This window comes from Sylvia atricapilla, chromosome 8, assembly GCF_009819655.1.
Source record: "Sylvia atricapilla isolate bSylAtr1 chromosome 8, bSylAtr1.pri, whole genome shotgun sequence".
Lineage (NCBI taxonomy): Eukaryota > Metazoa > Chordata > Aves > Passeriformes > Sylviidae > Sylvia > Sylvia atricapilla.
In genome coordinates, this window is record NC_089147.1 from 28446247 (window position 1) to 28465375 (window position 19129).

A 19129-nucleotide genomic window follows, 5' to 3' on the forward strand; every position below is an offset into this window, starting at 1 on the left:
AGCTGAGCAAACAATAGCCAAGAGCTGCCTCTCTGTTGTACAGGTTGCAGCACATAATTATCCATCTTCTCTGTGCTGAAAGCACCATGATGATTACAGAGCACTCATTTAAGGTATTTGAATTACAGCAAGATGTTATACATCAAAGTAATCAAAGACAGTTTAGGTAATGAAGTTGACATAGAAGGGATCATTTCCCAAAGAAACATTTCATTTGCATGTAATAGAGCTATTTTAAGTTAATTTTGACATTACATCATGATAAAAACACTTGTTGACATTTACAATGTTTCAATGACAAGCCTTCTTGCATTGTGATGAATTAGTTTTTTTTCATAGGCAATAAATAGAATTTCATTTCATACAGGGAAAAAAGCACCAAAACACTAACCCACAGAGCTATTCTCAGTGCTCTGTGCAAGATGCATTGGTTGTCTGAGCAAATATGCCATAGGACACAACCTTCAGGAGCCTGAGAAGTTAATAAGGCAGCATTTTGAAATACAGCTCTCCACAGCTGCACATGCAGGGAAACAGAATTCAGACAAACACCACCATCATCTGTCATTTGACAGAAATGCTTCCTTTATTCCTTCTGAGTTAGCTCAGAAAAAAAAAAAATTATAAGCCATGTATATTCTTTAGTGCAGATGGAAAGACCAAAAAGGCAGATCCACTGCAAGGTAACAAATACGAAAGAGAGGCACCCAAATCAGCAATCAGCTGTCTCAGGAAACCTCTGGCAGTAACAATGACTTCTAGACAGAGAAAGGGAAACTGGTCCCTCTGGATCATTGGCACCTCCTCTTGTCCTGGCCACCGTCACCTGGCTCAGCACAGAAGAAAGGTTGGCAAGTGTCTGTCACAGGACTGAGAGTCTCTGCCTTGGCATTCAGTATAGAGCAGCCAGAAGAAATCTATACTGAAACTTGACTGCAAATATTCCTTTTCTGCCCTTTTCCCTTTGGAATTTCTTTCAGAATAGGAAAGGTCTGCTGGGTTTGCTTGTGAGCAAGACTACAGAGAGAGCAAGACATTGTCATTTCCAACGAGATTTCCAAGAGCAAGCACCCCATATCTTTCTGTGCTGCAGCATGAGAGCATAACTGGACCAAATAATCCCTGGGCTGAAACATAACTCCTGAAATATATTCACTTACACAACTTAATGAGGAGCCTTATCAAGGTTCTTGCCCATAGATTTCTCTCATTCCCTCAGAAGTTCCCTCTTCTCTATGTTCATTAATTTACTTTTCATATTAAACTCTTGTCACAGTTATAACATGCACTGAGAACAAAAAAGGGCTTTGTTTCAAGGTTGAAACAAAACCCTTGTTTTACAGAGAATGTGGGAAAATAACATCCTGCTTGCATGGCAGAAGAAAACTACATTCTCTCCTCCAAGACTTTCAGTTGTACTCTGTCTTAAAGCTCTAGTCAGCGTAACAAAGGAAGAAATCTTAATTTACATGGAGAAATGTAAATCAAGGTGTAGGCAGATATGTAGATAGATATGCATAGATTAAACCATGACAAGGAACAACTTTCAGACAGGATGTCTGCTGGCAAAATCGGGTAAGAAGATCCTGTGAATTATCTGGTTTAACTGTGTTTAACACAATTCAGTAAATATTTATACCTCTGTTTCAACAAATTCATTTGCCAGTGAGGAATAGCATAATTTCATGGAATTGGGTATTTGGTTATCCAAAGTGTCTTTGCTAAACAGTCCCAATCTGTGAGAAAACGTCCAAGTTCCCACACACAGGCAGAACCTCCATGTTTATAGATCACTTGACAAGCTGCCAAACACATTAGCGATTTTCTAATGATCTGTAATTCCATGTAGACGTTTAATTGGCGCAACAAAAGCAAGCTATCACTCACCATTGCTTATCAAATGTCAGCTTGTGCCTTGTTGCAATTGATACCTAATCAACAGACAATCACATGTTGTTCGATACCAATTAAATGTCTGAATAATTCTTTCAACATTATTACCCTAATAAGATGGTAATTGTGTGCTCAACATTTCAACATGCAGCATTAGAGATAACACCCTGCCCACCATATCTGTCTCCTTTATCTTTGTAGAAGCTCAGTAGCTTTTAGACATCAATATTTAATTACTAATAAATTCTTTAATACACATCTAAGCAAGCCACTTATAAAATGATTGTTATAAATAACAAACAAGATGAGTTTGCTTTAAAATGTCCTACTTTATGCTTTAGGAAATGTAACTGACATGAAATATATACAATGGTTAGCTTCGGATGGCAATTTCCTTCCCAAATAAGAGAAGGGTGTAAATAAAAAGACAAAGGTTGTGCAAGTCTGCAGCACCTGCTTTCAGTGTAAATATGAAGAAAAAATGGAAAGAAATTTTGTTATGAAGCAATAAAAAACCCAACTTCCCTACAATGTCATGGTATCAAGAGGAACAAGGAACAAGCCCCCTAAGGGAAAGCTGCCTCTTCCCTACCCTGGATGAAACACCTCACCCAGAGCTATTTCCTGTTCTTTCACAATGTCTCCGTCCTCCCCACTAACTTCTCAGCATGTACCAATTTGCATCTATATCAAAATGAAATGAAAGTAAAATGAAGCTACTGAATATGACATTTTGGGATTTTTAAACAAACCCCGGTAACTCCTTCCCCATACCACAGATCTACAGTGTTGAATATAAGATATGAAATTGTAAGAACTTGGGACAAACTCTTCAGGCTCAGATTTCTCTCAACCTATCTCCTTGCTTTTTCTGTTACCTGGCTAATAATCAGCAGTGATTAGTATTGGAATAGCAGCAAGGCCCATCACAGAACACAGAAAATATCTTCAGCAGAGTGTGAGAGGAACGTCCGGAAAGAAGTGAAGTATTGAGCTAATTTAATAGAAATTCCAGACTCAAAGTGAAGGAACCAGTCTGAATAGCTGCTCTGAGAAGGCCTTAGGTGCAATTGTTGTTCCTTGTCCTACATTTAAGTCTGAAATGGAACCTTTGTGTAAGCCCCTCTCCTCCAGATAAGAGAGTCTGCTTTGAAGTACATCCTGCACCTTTTGAAAGGGCTTGTTCAGATGAATTGATGGAGTTTTCTAGGAGGAGAAAGGTTTAACAGCTCTCAACTTTGAAGGAGTCTTCCCGCACCTTCAGGACTCAAGTATCCAAATAGCAACCCAGAGTAACCTCTCCTGCTTCACAACTGAAATAGTTTGAAAAACATACAATCAAAAAAAGTGCTTAGAATGAAAGGGAAGGGGAAGCAAAATTGTAACACCTTAGAATTAAAAAACTCACTATTTTGACTAGGAAACAGTGGGACGTGCATTTTTACACCTCCTTGCAGAGCTGAGTAATTCTGTGTCAGAGGTTTTTATATGGAGAAAAAAAAAGCCTGTGGCCAAACTGCTTTCTGAAGGATTCAGTTCCTCTCTGCCTTATAAAAAAAAAATATTTAAAAATCAAAAATTCTGTTTGTTCATATCCTTTCTCATTTGGTGTCCCTAATAGCACCTGAATAGCCACAGGATGAATTGCCATTTTAGTAGAGTGCAACAGATCAGATCCTTGACTTAGCCCAACAAGACTATCAGGAGATGATCAATGGACCATTTACTTGAAAGACAGGAGGACAAATGGTTGATTTATTCTCATCCCAGCTGGCCACCTATTTCCTCAAGCAATCATGAAATTACTACAGCCACAAGGGCAGCAGCCACTGTTTCTTCTACAGGCTGGGATTTTAATGGAGAAGGGAACTCTCAGAACTACTGGGAGATCTAAAGGAAAGCAGTGAGCACCACAGGCTCTTTGATAAATGACTCCACAAGTCACTGTAACAGCTGAACAGAGACCAGTTCCCTCACCAATCACAAGTGACCCCAAGCACCTAAGGTGTCTTTAGGAATGGCAAAGGAAATAGTATCCAGAACACACAGATGGACTAAGTGCAACAAAACCAATTTCTTTACCTTCCAGACATGACATAGAGCTCATTACCCACCCTGTAAAGGGGGCTGTAACATCTCTGATAGCTGGGAAGAGATTTTTCCTGAGAAGTCATACAAAGACATTGTTGACTGAATGCATTTTGGCCTATGGTTGTGTGCCACACAACCAATGTGTGCCACAAACGTGCATGCTGAAGTCTCTTTTGTACAGAATCCGAAGGAAAGAAAATGTAAAGCTAAGATCCAAGGAATATTCTCACGCCCAAGCTGCTTCTCAGAAGTTGAAAATTCAAGCCAAAATGCTGTGATGGCTTCTTAAGGGCTCAACATTGCTGTAGAAACTCCTGTCTCTAAAAGCCTAAATGCAGCATTAACATTTTACATTAACTGCCCAGGCAGAGGCCAAGAGAGCAAGCATAAAGTACATCCCCTCTATCTACAGCAGTATTCATAGCTGCTGGAGAGCTCCATTTGGAGAAAACAGACCCTGGGTCACTCCTCTACCCTGCCTGAGGGACTGCAAACCCATCTCACAGCAGGTTTGCCTTAATCCCAGAACAAATATTTGGCTGAAGAGTTAAGTTGGAGCAAGTGAGCAGATTCACTTCCTATTGAAGCCATTCCATTTCAAATCACTGAGCATGCATTAGGAAATATGACTTTCATTTACTGCTAACCTGAGCCATACTTGAACCAGTGACTTCAGGTGAAAAGGTGATAAATTTTCCTGTCACTCAGACCCAAAGGTAGAGCATTTCTCAGATGAAAAGACTGAAAAATGTTGTTGGCTGCCAAAACCTAAGTTCTTTAAAATAGTCTACCCATATCTCCCTGTTAATTAAGCTAATTAATTTCTGACACTTCTACTTAAGTCTGTGTGATCTAAAATAATAAAAGCAATTAATTTTTTTTTGTACACTAGATTGAAAAAAAGAAAGATTTTTATAAGAAGTGGATTTTGTTCCTGTAAACTTCACAGGGTTAATAGGAAATATCTAGGTTATGAAGACACAGTTTCATTTTTAAAAGCAAGTAGCCACCATAGATTCAAGTCTTATCACGTACCATGTCTATGATCAGGACAACTGAGTTCTTGTCATTCATTCCCTTTGTTTCCTAAACATACCATGGAACTGCTTCATGAGGGCCTGGGAGTGGCTTAAAGATAGTTATTAAATGTTAGGCTTAGCATTAAATGTTTCATAAACACAACAGATCGTCACTCTATTATTAAAAATATTTAGGGCTTTTCTTCCGTTTTTTCTCAAGTCACACTGACAACAGTCGAGGGCCATCATATGTGGAAGGAAGAACACAAACACCGTGTTACCTTTTGAGTACATCACTTCTTAATCAGTTCTGTGGTCCAGTGTAAAGATACACTTCAGTGTATCTTTAACCGGCAGAGAAGTCCCCAGAGGAAGTCCACAATAAGGAAACACTTGTTTACCGAAGTGAGAGCTGTGTCTCAGGCTGTACTGCAATCTCCCATCTCCCCTGCCTTTGTCAAGGCTTTACCTTCCAGTCCCTCACCCTTCCTTGGCACAGGTTAGATGGCTGTGAAGGTGCTTATGTAGAACTGAGTATCTTCCTTTCACCACACTCATTCACAACAGAAATTCACCATCTGGTGGCATAAAGCGGGCAGTCCCATGGGACACAGCACACAAAAGGCAGGAGTGTCTGCAGCTTTTCAGACTCGGGACTGGACAAATTGCCCTGGCTGGACACCACAGCCCTCTGCAGTGTACAACAGGTTTGGGTCCCCATTCAGCTGAGCAGCACGCCTGGATCTCCTCCAGCTCATTAATTTCATCCAGTGTATCTGCTCACTTCTCACAATGCTGTGTGGAACTGCCAGAACAAAATGGTCCTGGAAACAGCTGAAGGTTTTTTATTGTTGGGTGGAGAGGTTTTGGTGTCTGCAGTTTGATTTGGGGGTTTTGTTTGGGTTCGTTTCATTCTAAGTATTTTAAAAACACATAGAAGAGAGCAAATCCATCCTTTTCTTTCCCCCCTACCCCCCAGGACATGGCAGCAGCTATCTCTGCAGGACAGAAGATGTGCACCTCACCCTAGGAGAAGCAGGCTGCACTTTGAAAGAACCTGGCTGCTTTTACAATTATAGCTTCCACTTCTCTGGAAGGAGAAGCAGGACACAGATGGGAATGGCCTTTGCTGACAGGAACAGACAATGCAGCAGAGCCTGCTCTATCCTTGCCACTGCAGCGCTCCAGACAGCATTTCATTATGCCCAAGTATGACAAGTGACATTGTACAGCTGCCACATCCCCAGATCCTCACAAAAACCAGAAGTATCTCGGTAAGCTCTCCCAGCAGACAAAACTGAAAACTGTGAAATTGTACCAGAATAATACAGCATGTAGGGATTGTGTTGGGAACAATAACCTACATCTTACTATATATTTCTCTCCATGTGCAGGGCTTAGTAGAGATCACTGAAAAATTTGGTTAAAATGGAACCTGGTTTTTTGGCACCTCAAGTTACCTGTTGCAGGATGTTGCTGTGAATATCAGAGCCATTTAGCTAGTCATAAAAACAAAAAACAAAACAAATCTATCAGGTATTTTCAGCCATTCCATAGCAAGACCAAGAGGCAAGATATCCCCTGAATCCAATGACTAATTTCAGTTAAATCTGGCAACAAGGTCTGACAAAATTAAACACTTTAACGTTTATTGGGACTACAGCCAGCAAAGGAGGCAATTTCCAATAATTACTTCCTGAAAGGCTGTAATGTGAGCTCAGCTCATGATAGGCAGATCTTGGAGTCCATGCAAAAGAGAGCCATTAGTGACATTCCAAACAAAAATGTTTTAATTTCTCATAGAAAATACAACCCACAATATATATATTCAATCTGGAAATCTGACTTTAGTTCTGCTGATAGCAGAGCTGCTTTATCAGCTGTTTCTGCAGCACACTGATTAACTTTTTCATCTTTACCTCCTATATTTCATATATCATTCCAGATAAAAATACAGCCTCGAAACACAATATTTTTCTGTATTTTTTCCCCTCCTTCAAGAAACACACAGTGTTGGTAAGGTGAAATTTCCAAATTTAACAGGATTTGGTTTGTAGTCAGTCTTTATTTCCATGCACTCACTAAGAACTGGGGGATAAAATAGGGAAAAGAAGGAAGCTCCCTTACCCTATTTCCCAACAGCTGTGTTTGGTGGAACAGCCAAGCTTGCATCTGCCCATCTTATAACCTGCTGTTGGGTGAAAAACCTGTGACTTTACCAGTCTTGAGGGAATCCAGCTGGACCTGATTTCTCCCCGTCTGTGGTTGGCCAGAAAACTTGCTAAATGGTGGTATGGAGAGTTCATAGCCCATGCCAGCCATGAGAGGAAGCATCTGAATCAGTCTGAGCTCAATTTTGTTTCTTTGGGTTTTTTGGGGGGTGTTTTTTTTGCTTGTTTGGGTTTTTTTTAGGAACAGCCAACAAAAGCTGTGCTCAAGCCATCAGTCACCTGCATTATTGTATTGTGCTTGTGAACATGGAATTTACAGCAGGGAAAAAAAGCTTCATTTATTGCTATATACATGAGTAAGATAACAGCCACACAGAGAGTGTGCATATCATGTCAGCACACTGGGATATAATGGCATTTCCAGGTTTCTAGCAGCAACCATTATTACTACTTCCTTGTCAGGAATGCTGACTCCGACTGAACAGTGAACACTGAATCTTCATTATTAAATCTATTTTCAAGTTACTGGAGCTGTTACAACCTTTTTAGAGGAAAGTAGTAAAGACCAAACTGAATTCCACACTTCCCTGACAAAGACATGGTTTAGTCCTTGGACCACTGCTCTTTAAAGAATAAAAAGCTTCCACATCAGAAAGAAAGTAAAAATAAAAGTGGTAACAAGAAGGAAGAAGAAAAGTACAGGTGTGAGAAGTAACCTATCAAAGCTAAATCAGGAAGATTTGATTATATCTAATGGTAAAAACCTAGTATTCCAACCACAATCCACCCTTCTTTCCCTCCTCTGGCAGATTACACACAGCTTTCTCATATTATTTGATACTTCACTTTTAGCTGAATAAACCTTTTGGCTTCCCGCTTCAAACTCCTCCCAAAAGCTACCCTCGGTGCTAGATTTTTAAGCACCCAGTTCATTATTCTTCCTCTCCTCTGCACATAGCTATAAGCACAAGAGAACAACAAAGGCCCAGATCAATCCTTACAACTCCAGCTTGCCCACAAATAAAAGGAGTTTGCCAAACCTTAAATGATCCATCACACAATTTGAAAACACGACACGGCTAATGAAATTTTCTTGTGTTTGTAGAACTGCTAAGGATTAGTGGTTTCTCCAAATATCTGGCAATTTCACTTCTATAGCATTGCCTGTTTCTGTGCAACTTGCTTCCTATGTGCAAAACATTTCTTCATATTAATGTATTTCTTCTTGCACTGCTCTTTCCACACGAGCTCTCACATTCACAATCTGCTTTTCCATCTTGCATATCAAGGAGACTGAAGTGCTCATTCTGTAAGTGCTTATACATGTGCTGCACTGCACTTGCCAAGGTATTCTATCATCTTTGGACCCATGTGCACAAAAAGGAGCAGAAAACATTTGGAAGATAGTGGCCTGACTTGACATACTGATGAAAGGGAATTTCACAGGGAATTACACAGCAGCAACAGTAGCAGCATCTGATCATCACTGATGAACTCAATGCCAAGATGCAGGACTTGGTTTTGAAGGGTGTGGGGAAGAGAGGCAGGCAGAAATCTGCCCAGGACTGCTGTAGACTTTTCAAGGATTTTCAACCCATTCAGGTTCTCAAAAGGCCCTTAGAAACAACTGTGGCTCGATAATCAAAACAGATTTAATGTTGTCCTTGCCTTTTCTGCCAGGGAATTTTAAAATAATACACCGAGTACAACATGGTGCACCTGTTGCACAAATGCTCTTAGAACCAAAAATGCCCTTTCATCTTGGCTATCTTACATCAGAACAGGTAGGTGAGCATGCATGGAAAAAGCTTTAATGCCATTTTCTTCCAAACCACAAAACAAAATCACTGAGGCAAAGCAGCAGCTCTTGCAAGGGGCTGCATCACTGGCCCAGAATCCAAACCAGGGCATTTTGATGAATGGAAACTGAGAAACATGACCTAAACAACGCAAGGCACATTTAAAAAACTCCACTTCTTCCAAAATGAAATGTTACCTTTTCACCTTAGATTCCCAGAGCCCACAGTACTACTGATCATCTCCCCACGGTTTGACAAGAGGTCACTGACACTGTCATTTGTTAGAAATGTAAGTTGAAGTGTCTGCCCTGTTTCCCCAACAACCATCTCTCAAACCTTAACTAGAACATCCTCACTACACTTAAAACTCTACAGTCATGAGGGAGAAGAGGAGCATCAAAAGCATCCTGTGACTAACCTTGACTCCTTAAACAGCTCTGAGATATTCCTGATATGCAATTGTGTTTGCCTTCTGATGCATGACAGACATCAAATATCAAAATGATGATACAAGTGCCACAGAGCAGTGGTTTCAGCAGTACTGAGAATAACTGTTTATGATCCTAAACAGCTTGAATTACAGAAGAGGAATTTCTAGGGCTGTAAAGTTCAAAGCAGTATTATTTCTGACACTTCATGCCACCCTTTTATATTTTCAGAGCTTCCTGTTCCAATCCTGTCACAGAAACTGTTATTTCCTGATATTTGGTACTGTTCCTGTGCCGTGTAGCAGCTCATCATGACTGACTTCCTCTGCAGCATCTGAGGAAGCCTGTAAGTAAACATCAACTGAGGGAAATAATAAAAGAAACTGCTTGAACCAGTTCAGATTCAAAAGCAGCTGCACTCTGGGGCAAGGCTCAAAGACCACCTGCCTTGGCCCTGCTGTCCCACAGCACACTCACCTCACAGAGCCATTAAGTTTGGAAACCCCCTCAAGATCAACCACTAACCCAAGACTGCCAGGTCCACCACTGAACCCTTTCCCTAAGCCCCACATCTACACTCCTTTGAACACTTCCAGGGATGATGATTCCACCACTTCTCTGTGCAGCCTGTCACAGTGCTTGACCACCCTTTCAGTGAGGAAAAGAGTGAAAATTATTCCAGAGAGAGAAATTATTCCAACGCCCCAGAGCCAGCCCCAGGACTCCCAGTCTGGCACTCCTGGATGCCACAGGTGGGGACAGCTCTCTCTCAGGGCTCCATGCCCTGCTCCCTGTTGCTACAGGTGTCCCCACAGAGCCCTGGCACATGGCTGCACCAATGCCACAAAGCCAGCTACTCCCAGAGCCCCCCAGGGACAGCAAGGAGCCCTGGCACCCTCTGCACTGCAAAAACCAACCAAAAAACACACACTTCCCTCTCCCACCTCCTGCCCAGGCTCCCAGCACCCCTCAGAGCAGGATGCTGACAGGAGCTGCTGCAGCATGAGATGGTGGCCCTTGTGTCCCCACAGCCACACAGGGATGGATACACGTCAGGAGGTGGCTCTAGCCACAGACATGAGCTGACCAGAGCAGCAGGTCAAGCAAGACCAATTTAAAAAAATGCAAAAAAGTGGGTTTATTTTGTCTGCTTTTAGGGCCCACAAGGCATTGACTTTCCTTCTGCCTCCCTTCTCTCTCCTGATAATAAACACAGTGTTTAGAAAAATTCCTTACTCTTGGTTCATTTTTATCAGGGTCTCAAAACGGTCCTGCTGTTTGGAGAGTGCACCGTCAGAAAGTACACCCACTTCAATCCTAATTACATAAATCAAATACACACAAGCAGCACTAAAAAAATTACCTCTAAACACCACCTAATTCAGAGCTCTATATGTATGTGGTCTGATTAAAACTATCAATCCTCTTTGCTTAGGAGGCTCTTGACAAAAAAAGTTTGAGAATTTTATCTTTATTTCAGGGCTCTAGGACAGTACCCTTTCTTGGTCCTGCCACTCTCCCTCAGCCATGCAACATCCAAGTAAATCATCCCAATTCCTGCAGGTACCAACTAACCCTCCAGCACAAAACTTCAGATTTAAGCTATGAAAAAACCAAACTAACATGAAACTTTACACAGACAGAGCAGATGTAATCTGCCCCATCATTAATCTGTTTAAATGCAGATTTTGGGTACCTGCTACTGTTACATATCCTCATACTTTAGGTGGACTTTCTGGGAAGCAAATACTTGGTCTTGGCTCTACCCAAACTCAGATTTTATTCTTGTTAAGAACCACCTGAGCTTAAGTCACAGGACTTCATTTTATAATTGAGAATAGTACTGTAAAAAAAGTAACATAAGTGCTTCCATTTAAATTCTAGAGAATTTAACAAGCACTTGAGGAAAGGAAACACAGAAAAAAGGCAGTAAGTGCTATGTCTCTCTTTCTAAGAAAAATGAGTGTCTGATTTATTTCAAAATCAGATCTTCATGAAAACTCCACCCCAAATGCAGCAACTAGGCTTCAGCATCTCTTTTACCTAGGAATGTAGCTTAAGGTTTGAATTTGACTGAGTACATATCCCCAGCACACACAGGTCCAAGGTCACTGAAATCAGAAGTGTGCCCAGTTCTGTGAGAATCTGCCAAGATAGTAACAGAGATTCTGACAGCATGATGACCCAGAAGTTATTAGAAACCACTAGAAATTACTCTAGTCCAAATAACCTGACACCAAGGAACTGAGAACAGTTCAAAAACATTTGCATGATTCCCAGAGTACATCTGCACAAAAAAATCTCATCCTCCACTGCATTTCTTTCTTCTAATACTTCTAATATTACTACTAACATGGCCATTTCAATGATGGCCAGAGAGCACTGGTACTAAATCTCATCATTGCTCCTATTAGGCAATTTACTATCAGTAAAATATTATCAATGAGACATAAAAATTGAATGCTGACAAAATTAGCTTTTACTGCTAACATTCATCTCTGTTACTGGGACCACATTTCCCCATGTCAAGGCCATGCCCATGTACAGAAATATATGGGCACACAGCAACACTTAAACTCTGAACAAGCCCTTACATCTTGAGCCCTTATAGCTGCTTCAAAACCTCCAAATGTGTCAATGAAGACTGTTTTCACTTTGCATTCACCAAGAACTTAGCAGAAGAAGGAAAAGAAAGGGAAACCCCATAATTTTCATATGTGTTATTTCTGTGCAGTACTAGTTTGTGGGAGAAGACATTGACTTGATACATTAAAAGATTTGAGGTGCTGTATGTTATCAGTTTTGTTTTGTAATTTCCTCTATTCATTCATTTTATCTTCATAGAAGATGCCTTGATATTCCTAGTAAAAATATATGGAAATGTCTCTTGACTCTGCCCTGGAATCATGAGTAATATTGTATTGTTACCACCACTCACGCAAAAGTCAGTCACTTCATTATTATTCAACCTTAAAGTGATATCTTTGTGTGACACTCATAATTTTTACTTCTTTGCAACTTTATAGCTATGTGTGCCATTACTTAAATACCAGCATTTTAAATGTTTCCCTGTACTGCTTCAAAGGCATTACCTAGTGTCATTTTGGAAAGGCAGATCTGCCTTCAGCTTCTCTTGGGTAGTAGCAAGTTTTAATCAATTTTTTGAGAATTGTGTTCTGGTTTTTTTGTTGTTGTGGTGGTTTTTTTTTTTTGTTTTTTTTTTTTTTTTTTTTTATGAGGAGAGATACAGCAGTCAGGAAAGATATCCCCAGTGCCAAGAGCACGCTGTCTTGGGCTGTTTTTTAGAATGCTTTCACCTTTCATCTGGCAGCAGGGTTGTAACCAGATGACTTTTAAGGTCCTTTCCAACCCAAAGCATTCTATGAAATGCTTGTACCTAAACATCTGACCATAGGCTTTTGAAAGTTTAGCTTAGTAGAGGTAACACACATAGAAACACAAAAAATGTCCTTTTTAGAGAGACTGCTGTAGGATTAAAGGTAAAAGATTGCAGCTCCTTTTGGAGTTTCCTGTCCCCTTTCCTACTTTAATTCATATCTACACCACCTAAGAGAAGAAGCTAATACAGGACCAGGATGGCACATCAAGCTGGTGAACCATCATCCCTTTTCTCTCCACAAAGCCACACTCAACGCTGATCTGGCAGTGATTCCCCTCAGTGTTCAGAGAGCAGGAAAGCACCTGTGCCTTCCGCTCCCTCTGTCCTTGAAGGCCCTGGGGCTGCCCACACATTTCCAGAGCCTTCAGATTGTTAACAGTGTCCCAGACCCTGAGCCGTGGATGGACTGTGCAGTTCACACGGCTCTGCCCTTAAATGCAGTGCATTTGTTTCAGACCAGGCACCCCTCCAGGTTTTCTCCACGGCTCTCATGGCAGGAGAATTACTGCGCAAGTCCCCTGTCATCTACATTAGGGACAGGACACCTTCTCAGGCTGAGGCAGAAACTTGAATTGACTTCTCCATCCCTACCTTCAGGCTCCAAGTTTCCCATTCTGGCACCATTGAACTCAGTTTTTACCTGCATGAGTTGGACTATTTCACACAATAGTTTCCTAAGGAATGTGAAGGCATGACACACAAACATACAGAGATGTATATACATACCTCCCACCACTCTAAGAGTCATAGAAAGGGTCCACATCCAAAACTCCAACTGAGTTTCACATTATTGGCTTCTTGTTCCCTCTTCTGCCATTGCCTTAAGCGCCTGCCTCTCTTCTACTTTATTGAAATCTCCTCTTGTTCAGTTAATAGCCAGCTGCAAATGAATCACCTATTAAAAAAAAAACAAAACCACAAACCCAGGTGGTTAGGTCTGCCAAAATTCCAAAATGACAATAGGTAATGCAATTGAAGCAGTACAGGGGAACATTTTAAATGATCACAGGTAAGTAATGGCACAAATAGTTATAAAGCTGAAATTAAATATTCCTACATAGAAAAAACAAATATCTTGGAAGTCGTATTTTCTCCACCTGACCACAGGACAAGATGAGATGACTGCTTCACTACCAAGAGAGCAACTAAAGCCATGAAAATCAACCTACTTGACACAAAAATAATCCTGCAAAAAGTGAGGCAATAGAGTGACTTCAGACATTTAATATTTCTTTCAATTTTTGCTATACTGCCTGCTTAAATGTTTCTATTGTGATGTGTACCAAGGGAACGTTCAATGGACCTGCACCTGGATGGAAGTAGGTTCTCTTTTACCTTCAAGGTTATTTTCATAAAAGCATTATTACATTTCCCCCTTTTATAACAAAGCTGCAGAGTACTTCAAGTCCTTCATCTGGGACTTATGAGTTACAATACAATTGCCAATAGAGGAAATGATAAACCACGTCTATTTAGGAACATCATCCTCCCCTCCTTGCACTTGGAGACTATTACAAACGAGTCATTACGGAAAGTGCTCAGCCAGCCAAGTACTGCACTATATGCAATTTGGGAGCTTATTTTCCTCTCAGAGTAATAAATTAGTGACAATCCATCCTTCTTGAGTTTAATCTGAACAATTGCATTTCTATTAGATAGAAATGCCAATTTCCTTGTATCTTGCTTCTTAACCTCTTCTAATTATCTCCCGTGCTATGCTTCCTAAATCTCCATACAGAAAAGCTACACTCATGTGGAATCCTGTTAGTGTGTTAGCAGTCCAGAATGTTCGGGAATGTGGTGATGCAGAGCCCCAAATGGGCAGTGTTTTCCATCCACTGAGGCAGCCCCTGCTCCCCACAAGAGTCTGCCAAAATATGGTTTCAAACACAAGCAGAAGCTTGAAGTCTAAGACACCAAACAAAGAACAGCTCAGGGGATCACAGCTAGCACTGTCTCTCTTTTCTCTCATCCCAGCAGGCCTGGAAATGGCAGTGGCTTGGGGCTGAGAGACCAGACACAGTCACTGCGGATAGGGATAACTCCAGGGAGAAAAGAGCAGCTACATAGAAGAGGAGGGGCGGACTACGACTTCTCAGCACAAAAAAAGCTACAGACAGAAAACTAATCTGCAGTTTTTTGACAGTAAAGAAAGCAAAACGAAGGCTCCCAGACCTTCCTGAAAACAGGCAGACTCCCTTTGTACGGACTCCGGCAAACCAACCCAGCAGCATTTAGCATTAACATTTAGATTCTCCAATTATGGGAGGAGACAGCATTCTCCCCTCAGAGAACAGAAAAACAGGCCCTAGACTCTCAGCCCCCTCATAGTGATACTTTACACTTAGTAAATATCGCCAGACTTTCCCTTAGACATTACTAAAAAAGTAAACAAAACCAACAAAAAAACACCCAAAAAACCAAACCAAACACATACCCAGACAGAAAAACTCCAAGAAGTCTTCCAAAAAAGCGCCCACATTTTCCCGGTCACTACCAACCGCTGTCCTGAGGGAGAACTCCACTGGCCTTTTATCTCCTGCCCTAATCACCTACTAATTAGCTAACGAGCTGCAGCTGTTTGCCCCCGCCCTGACCCGCCACCCACAGAACCAGCAGCTCCTAATGACCCGCACCATCCGCAGAACTGACCGCACCTGTGGGGCTGCACTCTCCTCAATGCAAGCTGGATATTGCAGCATGGAGCCAGCCATGAACTATGGCAGAGGGCGTATTTTTATAAAATACACTGATAATCCCAACGCCTTAGGTCCTAATCGCAGATCTCCTCAGCGACAGAGCAGCCCGTCTCAATTCTGTGTAATTTGGAGCCTGCTGTGATGAATCTCCACTGAGCTGGAAGAACGTGGAAGTGTAGCAAGTTTTACCTCACCTTGATCATTTCACTTAATTATTCAGTGAGTCTGGGAAACGGCATCTTTATTACCACTTTTAACCCTGTGCTTAAGGTTAATCCTGCTTTCAGCGTTGTTAATTCTTGTTATTTTATCTGTGTCTCCGGTATGGGCTGTTAATGGCCTTAAGCAGGATGCCTCAAATTTCTCTTTCCCTGTATTTGACCAGTTCTGACTTTTAAGCCTCCTGAGAAATTGGTTTGGTGGCACGTCTTTCCGCAAGGCTCTTCCAGAATGCGCAGCCCACCCCAGAGCTCAGCAGTGAGAGGTGACAGGTACAGAGCTCTGCAGCCTCGGAACAGGGCTCAGTCTCTCTCAGACACAGCTCCATCTAAGGGATTTTTGGGGTGGAATTGGTTTTAAAACGCAACGATCAGCACATGGTTGAGAACTGCAATTCTAGTTTTCAATTGAGATTTTATTATGCTCAGCATTGAGCTTGATCCAGGAGCCTGTGGATTCCTGTTCTAAGCAGTCTTTCTGTTAAACAGAATGTTAAGTTCAAAAAAACCCTTTTACTCATCACCATTTTAGTCCAGATTTGCTCTCCTACATCCACTGGTGTAAACAGCAATTACACTATTATTTTGAACGGAACCTCATCAGCCCAACATCATCACTAATGATGGTCATGATAGAGCCCTTCTGGCAATTGGTAGCTCAGCTAAAAGTTATTGCTGTCACTCATGATAATTATCCAGGAGAACCTGAAAAGGAAACAATTACTGCTGTACCAAACCACTCAGTGGCTCCCTGATTTGAAATTCCACGGCAGTTACATTATTTTGACATGTGTCGAGTGACACATCAGAACAGAAAAAAGCACATTTAAAGCTGAAAAGTACCTCTTCATTCTTTGTATCAGATTTCTATATCTCTGAAGAAAATTAAAGCTTTTCCCTTGATTTCGAGCAGTTACATTAAAACAATCAGTGGAATCTAGTTTCCTTTTTGATTTTTCAACTGCAGCTACACATAGCCTTGAGTCAGAAAATACATACAGTCAAGAAGGACAAAATTACTGAGTTTGAGATATTATGACACTAATCAGCATCTATAATGATATGATTCTTATTCTTGCAAAGATTTTTACAAATAAATTAGCAGACAAATGGATAACTTTAAATGAATATATGTGTGTTTGATAAAGCATTCAACAAAAAAACTGGGAAATAAGGAATGGAAAATCAAGGTATTAAAAAAACCAAACCAGCTTATTACAAGGCTATGGTTTAGTTGGTTGTTTTCTTTTTCTCAAGTTGCCTTCTGGAGGAGAACAACATCTCAGATTTTGCTTGCAGAAACTAGGTTCTAGAGAGATACTTTTAACACATCCATGCATCATTCAGACAGGGAAATCAGAACCAGAATGAACTCAGGCATAGCACATGGATCTGAATTATTTCTGTAGGGACCTCTGGAGTTCCTCTGCTTTCCCCTGCCCATCAGAGATCTCTCTGGTGCTTGATAAAACTGTCAAAGTTGCAGTATCAATGAGGGAAAAGGAAAGAAACCACCACAATTGCTCCATGGGACTCCAGAGTCCCACAGCATCCTTCAGGCACCCAGAGAACAGGAGTATGGAATTGAGCTGGTTAGAATTGTGCCACTGCAGCCACACAAATCTCTCCTTAATAATAAAACTGCTATGTACACTCACCAGGCTGCACACCCATATGGCCTTCTTCACACTGCTCATACAGCAGAATAAGAGTCAAAAAATTCAGCATCAGATTCAAATGTTGACAACAAAACAGATCATAAGTGTTGTTACAGCCCTCTTGTTAGAGGGTAGAAACAAGCCCAGACACAGACTTCTTGTTTATCACAGCATGGAAAGGGTCCTGGTTCATTCCTCTTTACAGCTCAGCCACCCTGACCCCAACCATTCCCTGACTCTGGCTGCAGCAGCTCCTGCTGGAGGTTTCCCTTGCAGCCTCTGACTGCTGCTTATTTCCTGCTAAACTGTGACTGCAGGGATCAGGCTGGGACTGTAGGTATCAGTTTGCAGACTCTGACTGCAGCTTTTCCCCAGCCAGACTGTGACTGCAGGTTCCAACAACAGGCTCTGACTGCACACCCACACTGACCTCACAGCAGTGATTCTCTCTCCTCAGGATCCTTCTTCATGATCCTCTCCTTCCCTCTTCCTCCATGATGCTCCTCATCCACCACCTAACCCAGTCCTCTTTATCACACTTATCTTTATTGGATACAGCTGAGGAGTCAGGGCTGAGGCTGTTGGATAATTGGATAATTAACACGGCTGTTACTTATCGGGATGAGATCACCTGTATTCCCTTCTACACCTAAGAACACAAAATCTACTGACTGGAGCCGAATCTGTTGCAAGGTGTTTCTTGTAAATAATCTCTAGATTTTCATCGCAGCATTTCTGTATCTGCACATAAAAAATGAATTCCTGGGTCTTGAGGTATTTGCTGCTTAATCGACAAACACACATGTGGAGCTTCATAGTTTGTGATTTTTGGGGGTTTTTTTGTGCTGAGATCCTCTGTGGTTTTTATCTTATTTCTCTTTAATATTAGTCTTTCTGTTTTCCATATTACATATAGAAACCAGAAAAACAGAAACCCAGTGCATTGTCTTTCATCTGGAAGGAGGCGAGCTATTAAAGCTCCCAGGACTCTGAAGGAAACAGTGTTTACGTGAAAACTGTCCCTCAGAATGCTGCCTCTACAAAGGCATCAATGAGTAATCCAATTCTGGCAACTCTGGAAACTTACTGTCCTCTGACTTTCAGCCTGAATAATTTATTTCTGTTCAAGCTGCTGCCTGGAATGAAGCATACACAGCCCTGATGGGGCTAGGATGTTATACTGAACACACTGAAGCTGTGGTTTGATGATTCAGTCTTCAAAACTCAGGGTAAATTAAATCTCAGGATGAATTTTCCCTTTCCTAGACACAGTTGTATTTACAGAACAGCAAGGTAAACCCTATGGAGATGAAATCTAGATAAACAGTACATTAGCACAGGAAAGCAAGGAAAGAAAAATGTTGCTTTAATGAAGAAATTGAAGCAAGAAAATTTACTTTCTTCTGCTAAAAAAAACTTGGGTAATTGTTTACCTGTCTTGGAAGCTCCATACTTTGAGGGGGATTAGTGTAATCAACTCATCTCTGCTGCTGCGTAAAACAGAGATAGAGACAGTATGGTGATTACATCTTTTAGGTTTCTCTTCAAATCAAACAAACAAACAAACAACACTTTCAAAGCCTGCAGTAGTAGGACCTGCCTGGAATGATTGCTGAGCTCTGAGTGCAGCAGAGAGAGCAGTGCTCTCAGACATCTCTGTCTCTTGGATTCACCAGTGAGTTCCCAGTCCCTCACCTGAGACATTTCTTTCCTTACCTGCAAAGAATGGTAGAACCAGGCTGACACTCAGCAG

The 19129-nt window shown here is 41.3% G+C and overlaps 1 long non-coding RNA gene across 1 annotated transcript in view; it reads right to left on the minus strand.

Moving 5' to 3' along the window:
- LOC136364558 (uncharacterized) overlaps positions 1 to 17863 on the minus strand; it is a 165687-nt gene extending 147824 nt beyond the window's left edge. The window contains exon 1 of the long non-coding RNA XR_010744179.1: positions 17807 to 17863. This is a non-coding gene — a long non-coding RNA (uncharacterized lncRNA). The remainder of the gene's footprint in view (positions 1 to 17806) is intronic.
- Between the last annotated feature and the right edge of the window lie 1266 nt (positions 17864 to 19129).